At 36.4% G+C, this 7,971-nt stretch overlaps 1 pseudogene; it reads left to right on the plus strand.

The window, feature by feature from the left end:
• The first annotated feature begins 3,277 nt into the window (after positions 1-3,277).
• Positions 3,278-3,858, plus strand: LOC114495666 (annotated as a pseudogene).
• Positions 3,859-7,971: the final 4,113 nt, after the last annotated feature.

Consider the following 7,971-nt stretch of genomic DNA (forward strand, 5'->3'; position numbering starts at 1 on the left):
AGAACCTATCTGTGGGTGTGGTTCCTGTGTGCAGACCTCGCTCCCTGTGAGTTTTCTGAATCAGGGGCTGAGCTAAATTCCCCATGCCATATGGAACGGTTCCCTATAAGAATTAAAGAAATATAGATTTTAGAAGGGTCTTAAGGTCATGTCAGGTATTCCAACACATTCTGAAAAGAATGAATGATGGTGGAATCACAGCCTTAATATGACATAATAGAGAGGCAACCCCATAGCCTGTCTTGGGAAGCAGTCCCAGGGGTTTATAGTCTCTGTCTGTTCTGTTTTCCTTAACCAAGATGAGGTAATATGAGTTAACAAAACAGTCAATAAAGAAAAATGATGTAACCAGAGAGACAGCAATGAAGAATGGAAAAGTGCTCTGAGTTTAAGTGCTGTATTCCTAAATCGACATTTCAGAAAGCCCCTTCTTGCTCTTCAGAATGGCTAAATTGATGTCTAAGAATGTGGTCCTGCTCTTCCCTCTGACCAGCTACCCTGAAACTTGGAGACTTATTACTGGGATTTTGGTCTATAGTTTTAAGGAACCATCACAAAACACGGTACCTCCTTCAGAACAAACCTGTGTTTGAACTTCTATTCACTCACTGTATTCTAGGATAAATTTTCTATAAGAATAATTTTAAAATAAACCCAATATATGCACCCTTATATTCATTGCAGCATTATTTCTAATAACCAAGATTTGGAAGCAGCCCAAGTTCCCATCAGTATGTGATGGATAAAAAAGTTGTGGTCATTTACACAATGGAATACTATTTGGATGTAAAAAGAAGGAAATTGTACCTTTTGCAATAGCACAGATGGACCTGAAGAGAATTACACTAAGTGAAATAAGCCCATCAAAGACAAGTACTCTATGATTTCACTTGTATATGGAATCTAATGAACAAAACAAACTACCAAACAAAATAGAAACAGACTCGTAGACACAGAGAACAGACTGACAGCTGTCAGAGAGGAGGGGGTTTGGGAGGTTGTATGACAAAGGTGAAGGGATTAAGCAAAAACAAACAAACTCGTGGATACAGACAATGTGGTGATTAGCAGACGGAAGGTAGAGTGGGAGAGATAGAAGAGGGTAAAGCAGGGGTTAAATAGTGATGGAGGGAGACTTGACTTTGGGTGGTGAACACACAATACAATATATAGATGATGGTTTATAGCATTGTAAACCAGAAACCTATATAATTTTATTAACCAATGTCTCTCAATAAATTTAATTTAAAAAAACTAGAAAAACTAAAAAATAAAGTAAACCCTTGTCTCACAATCCAAAAGGATTGTCTATAGTCGGTTACACTGATGTGACCAGACTTTAAAATGTCTGCATTCTGACACTGGTCCTTGACATGGAACCCTTAAAGATGACTAATTCCTCACCCAGCCTGTTCTGTTCATGATTTTGCACTGTGTATACACACCTCTCCCTTAATTCTACTGTTGGATTAAAGTCCCTTTAGAGTAAGTGACTGTGCTTCCCTCATTTTTGTGTTTTTTCAACTCATAACATAATCTTGGACTAATAACACAATGCTTTATGCAAAGTAGACATTTAATAATGGTTTACTGATAATTTTCAAAAATTTACATTAAATTATAACTGTTCTGCCATCATTTATCTTTCCAATATTCATATGAGTCAGAGAAAATGCTTATAGATCTAATGATAACTACATTTTGAGATCAGGTGACCAGAACTGATGTATGAAAGAGTGTGCTATGGCTAGTTATGGGGATACAGCCACATAATAATTAAAAGCATGAAATCTAGTATCATATCTGAATATGAATCTTAGCAATCTCTTTAAACTCTTTGACACCCAGTTTCCTATTTATAAGATGGTATAATACCCTTCTTTTAGGGTTACTGTGGGGATTAAGTGAAATGATGTACATAAATTGAATAAATTTTCATGTAAATAAGTCTTCAATAAACAGTAATGTATGTGTAAATTGTATTTTGAGCTCCTGGTCATCCTATGTGATGAAAGCCATCATCTCAACTAGTTTGGGGTCTCTATTCTTTCCTTAGGGTTACCTGTAATTTCGGAAACCATTTACATGGTTTCAAGGTGTGAAGCCAGGTGGGGGCATCTGTTCAACAGATATGCCCTGAAATAGCTGGACCTCAGCCATCAGGTCATTGCTGACACACTCCTGGTTCCCATCTTTAAAGATTCTTAATTCTGTGGGCTCCCTACTAGTTCTGTGCACTGCCAGGAGAGAAGCTTGTATGAGGTTGGCTGTGGCCCTGTCTGCAGTTCTGGAGTTTTGTTCTATAAAGAAAATACAGAAACCCTCTAATTGGTAGATTTTTGTCCATCTCCAAGCTCCCATCAGAGGAACATTAGCAAGGCTCTCTTCCTGAGACCCACTGAACACTCTGATGCCAGTGTCTCTCCTTCTCCACAATCTGGGAAATTTTCTCTATGGTATATGTGGGATGAATTCAGCTTTTCTCAAACCCCACTTCTCCCAAATATGTTGCCTTTATCTCAGGTGTGCTCAGATCCTCTAACAGGTGTGGATACTGAAAACTAAAGCCAAGAAGACCCTTTTTTGCCTTTTTTAACTTTGCCTTTTGCTCCTGTCCTAATGGGGTTAGAAGAAGGAAGCAGGGCCACAGGTAGAATGAAAGCACAGGGGAAACACTGGGAGGAAAACCAATCCAACAAGTGATGTTATTATTACTAGTTTAACAGCAGATGGGGATGGCCACAGTACTTCAGATACTTTAATTCTTTAGTTATGTTCTAGATAATTTCTTTAAATTTCTTGAAGAAAGGTGTCCCAAATGGGAAACCCTATTTTACAAGATTACTGCCCCATAATAGTTATAATTGTTCCACAGTTGGAGAACACCATCATTTTGGAGAGAAGGAAGTAGATTGCAAGCAAAGTTTGCCCTCCGAGCACTCCTATTTACCCTTCTTTTTGTATTTTTTCTTTCATTCAGACATTTGTTTTCTTTACCTCCCACAGAAATTCATACAGATCTTCCCTCCTCAGAGGGAACCATATGTCATTAGGTAACACTTACTATCTTCTTAATCACAAATCCTATTCTCCCCATAATCTAGCTCATATTCATCCAAATTAAAGGCTTTAGTGACTTAACACTTCAAGGCTTCACACTTCACACTTCAAGGATACTTTATATTTTAAAGAACACCAAAGGAATGAGTTTGAGTCCTAGGTCCAGAGCCAGTGCATCTGTGAGGGGCCAGGCACCATGATGTGGGGCACTGGGCCCGCCTCACCTGTCTCAGGGTGCCCAGGGTAAAGGTAACGGTAATGCTGATGCTGGCAAACAACCTGAAGCATGATGATAGTCTCAAAGGGTCCCCAAGGTCAGCAATGGCCTCCAACTTCACTCTAAGGATGTCTGTGAGAGTTACGATGCTCACTAGAGTGGTTGCAGAACTTAAAGCTGACTTATACGTGTAAAGTACATTTTCCGGATCCAAACAAGCTCCACTGCTTTCAGCTAACTGTAACCCCAGATGAGGGTTGCTACTAGGGTGGAAGACTTCAGTTTGAAACAGGAGTGTGCAACTTGGTGCCTCCCAAAGTGAACTGCTCAACCAGGGTCTGGCACTCTGTCATCTCAGAGGCAAGCAAAAAGTGTCTGAGTTTACGGAGAGAATATTTGATGACACTGGCTGAGCTCCCACGAGGACATTGAAGGATGTTGTTTGGGGATTAAACTCTTTGTTAACTGATCTTTTGAATTTTGATGGTCCACTGACTTTTGAAACTGTAGAACATCACTTGAGGGGCAAGGCATACTTCTGGAATAAAGTTAAACATTACATTAAGTGTTACATCAGGTGACAGGAGGGAAAGACTGACTGGCTGTGAACTGTATGTTAGAAGTTTGACTCCAATCTGCACCAGAGGGTGCCCTGCAGTTAGGACCTCATGCTTCCTCAGTCCCATTGAGTTGTCTAGAGTCCTGTGATGACAGTCCTGAGAGAGACCCTCTTTACAACTGTCCATTGTACACTGGAGAGTTCCATATAAATACAGCAATAAAATGTGTTTGGGTTGTAAAGAGTTGTCTGCCTATCTTAACATGTCTACTTTTTTTTTATTAAATTTATGGAGTGACACTGGTTAATAAGGTTATATGTTTCAAGGGTATATTTCTCTTTTTCATTTAATCTTTATTGTATTTTTCCATTACCATTTTGTCCCCTTGTACCTTCTCCCCGCAGGTACCACCACACCATTGTCCATGTCCATGATTTCTTTCTCTATTTTACTCAATCCCTCCACTCCCTAACCCTGCCTCCCACCCTGGAACCTACCCTCTTTGGCTTTGTCCATGTGTCTTTTGTACATATTCCTTGATAGCCCTTCCCCTATTGTCCCCCATTATCCCTCCCACACTCCCTCTGGTTACTGTCGGTTTGTTCTTTATTTCAGTGTCTCTGGTTGTATAGACATTGAACATTTCCCATAAAAACTCAAAGCCCAAATAAAAAATTCACCATCAAATTTTACCAATCTCTTTAAAAATAATTCAAATATTACACAGTAATATAGAAAACAAGTAAAAATATAGAAAATAAAGAAACATTTCTTAACTCATTTTCTGGGGCCGGCACAGACTTGCTGTGACAAGGACAGCATGGGACACAGCATAACATAGACAGCGTAAGAAGAAACACTGCAGATAACTTTTACTCATTAACTTGCATGCAAATATCTTAAATAAAATGTTAACAAACCAATCTAATGAAAACAAAACCCTGGGTTTATAATGTAAGATTTTGTTGTTAACATTAGAAAATTAATATATTTACCACATTAGCAGATTACAGACAAGTTATAAAACCATTTCAATGGTTTGAAAAAAACAAAGCTCAGTGAAATTCAATATTCATTCATAAAAAGGAAAAAAGAAAATCTTTGGAAACCAATTTTGGAAATAAACTAATCCAAATAAATTTATATACAAAAATTTTTGACCAAACATCATATTTAAAAATTTTGCCATTTACACCAGAAATAAAACAAGGATTCCACTATCACCATTTAATTTGGCATTATGTTAGACATCTAAACAACATAGTAATATTTTGTAGCACCTCTAGTATATATATATAAAATTAAACTTTACTTATATATGTTAAATGTAGAAATATCTTCATGAACTGAAACACCATTAAAATATCAATTATATTCATATTAATATACAGATTTAATTCAATGTAATAAATATCCTAGCAAGATTACTTTTACAAAATTTGAAACTTATAGTCTAAAATATGTTAAAATACAAAGTAGCTGATGATAACCAAGACACTCTAGAATAAGCCCTGGCTGGTGTGGCTCAGTGGATTGAGCACCATCCTGAGAACCAAAGGGTCGCAGGTTCGATTCCCAGTCAGGGCACATGCCTGGGTTGTGGGCCAGGTCCCCAGTAGGGGGCACGTTAGAGGCAACCACACATTAATGTTTCTCTCCCTCTCTTTCTCCCTCCCTTCACCTCTACCTAAACATAAATAAATAGAATCTTTTTTTTAAAAAAAAAGACACTCTAGAATAAGAAAAATAGGTTGAGAGGGCTTTCTTTCCTATATATGTATATGGATTTTTTAAATTATGGTAATAAAATATGTATAAACAAATAAAGCAATGTAATAAAGACCAGAGAATAGACATACATAAAAGACACTTGATATATGACAAAAATGACATTGTAGATAAGTGGGAAAATAATAGACGTTACAGTGAATAATTCTTATTAAATTGGATAATTATATAAAAAGTGAAATTGAATGCTTTTTTTACTTTATACATAACCAACAGGTCTAGGTAGATTAAATATCTAAGTGCAAAAGGTGAAATTATAAAAATCTATAAGGTAATTCCTCAGAAGTTCTAATTAAAAACATAGTTTCTTAAACAAGACACAAAAATACTACACATCAAGGAACATAACAATACTTTCAACTGCATTACAATTAAAAACTTATGCTGACAAAGATCAAAAGACAAAGTCAGATTGGTAGAAAGATATTTGCAGCAAAAAAAACTTTAAAAATAGAAGTATTCAGTATATATAAGGAGTTTCTATAAATTAATAAGAGCTAGACTACAGGGAACCATTCCTCATGGCATGGGCAATGTAGCCCAGCCCTATCAGAAAGCCGACAGGCATGAGTTGGCATACAAGAAGCCAAACCCATGGATAGTTTTCCCATGGGGAATCAGACCTCCATTGTACCTAGGCTTCTTTGAAGCTTGCTTTTTGCTAAAACTTCCTCGCCCTGAATTGAGGCAGCAAATGCTTACTGCATATCTTTAAAGTAACTTTCTAAAGTCTATGCTAAATCTCTCAAGGATGGAATATAACCAATTCAACCACTTTCTCCTTTACATTTGCAAATATCCTTTTTCTTTGTAGTAATTAGCAACTTCCTCTCCTTTGTTATCTGTTAAATGTAACCACCTAAAGCAAACCTATGGATAGTAAATGAGGACCCTCCTAGGTGTAATGTTCCCAGAAAAACAATAAAATCCTGTCCAGGCAGGGCCCAGGGCCTCCCTCTCATTGAAAGTGGCTGTGCTGTCCCTTTTTCTCCATAAGACTTCTGTAGTCTGAGTGAGTTTGTTTGTTGCAGCCACAACACACAGACCATTCGAACTGGGGTCCACATCACCAGACTATCCATTTTAAAAAAAAGAGGGGTTGAATAGTCACTTCTTAAAAGGAGGTTTAGGTGGCCAATATATGTGAAAATTATAGTCTCATATATAATCAGGGAAATGAGAATTAAAACTATAATTAAATACCATTATACACTCACTAGTTGGGCAAAAGGTAAAAGATCCGATGCAATCAAATGTTGGTGAAAAATACTGACAAAAGGAACACACCAAATATGGGTGATGGAATGCAAAACATTTGTCATCATCTAGTCAATGAAAAGTATATGACTTATGATCCATTCCCAGGAATATACCCTATAGAAACATTTGCATAGGTATACCTTGTAAGACTTGCACAGCACATTAGCAGAAAGAATTTTTATAATAGCACTGAAGTGGAAACAGTCTAAATGACCACTTTGAGAAGAATGGGTAAGTGAATTGTAGTATATTCATACAACAGACTATAACACGGCAGTGAAAATTGAACTACAGCTGTACCCAATATTATGAATGACTTTTATAAACATAATATGGAGTAAAAGAATTAAGAAAATTACATATATAATTTACCCTTGAACAACACCGGTTTGAATTGCTGCATGGATCTTCTTATATGCATATTTTTTCAAAAAATACAATAAATTTTTTTAGAAATAAAAAATTTGTTATGTTTTTGCAACAATGTGAAAAAACTTACAAATAAACTGCATATCATAGAAATATCAAAAAATTAAGAAAAAGCTAGGTATGTCATGAATGTATTTTTTATTTCTATTTTATTTATTTTTTAAAGATGGCAGATGGCATGGCTGAAACCAGCTGCCTTTATTTTTATTTTATTTTTTTATTTTTTATTTTTTAAAGATTTATTTATTTTTAGAGAGGGAAGGGAGGGAGAAAGAGAGAGAGAGAAAAACATGAATGTGTGGTTGCTGGGGGCCATGGCCTGCAACCCTGGCATGTGCCCTGGCTGGGAATCGAACCTGCGATACTTTGGTTTGCAGCCTGCGCTCAACCCACTGAGCTACGCCAGCCAGGGCTCATGAATGTATAAAATATATGTATATGCTAGTCTATTTTGTCATTTATGAATATAAATTATATACAAATCTATTATAAAAAGATAAAATATGGCACCATTTGCAGTTGAGAGAAACAAACAAATGCAAAGTTGCAGTATTAAATCACAACTGCATGAAATTAACTGTAATAATACCCTATTGCTATAATGATTTTGCAACTACCTCCTCTTACTATTTTGGTGACCTCAAGTATGCAAGTATG

Source organism: Phyllostomus discolor, chromosome 4, assembly GCF_004126475.2.
Source record: "Phyllostomus discolor isolate MPI-MPIP mPhyDis1 chromosome 4, mPhyDis1.pri.v3, whole genome shotgun sequence".
Classification (NCBI taxonomy): Eukaryota; Metazoa; Chordata; class Mammalia; order Chiroptera; family Phyllostomidae; genus Phyllostomus; species Phyllostomus discolor.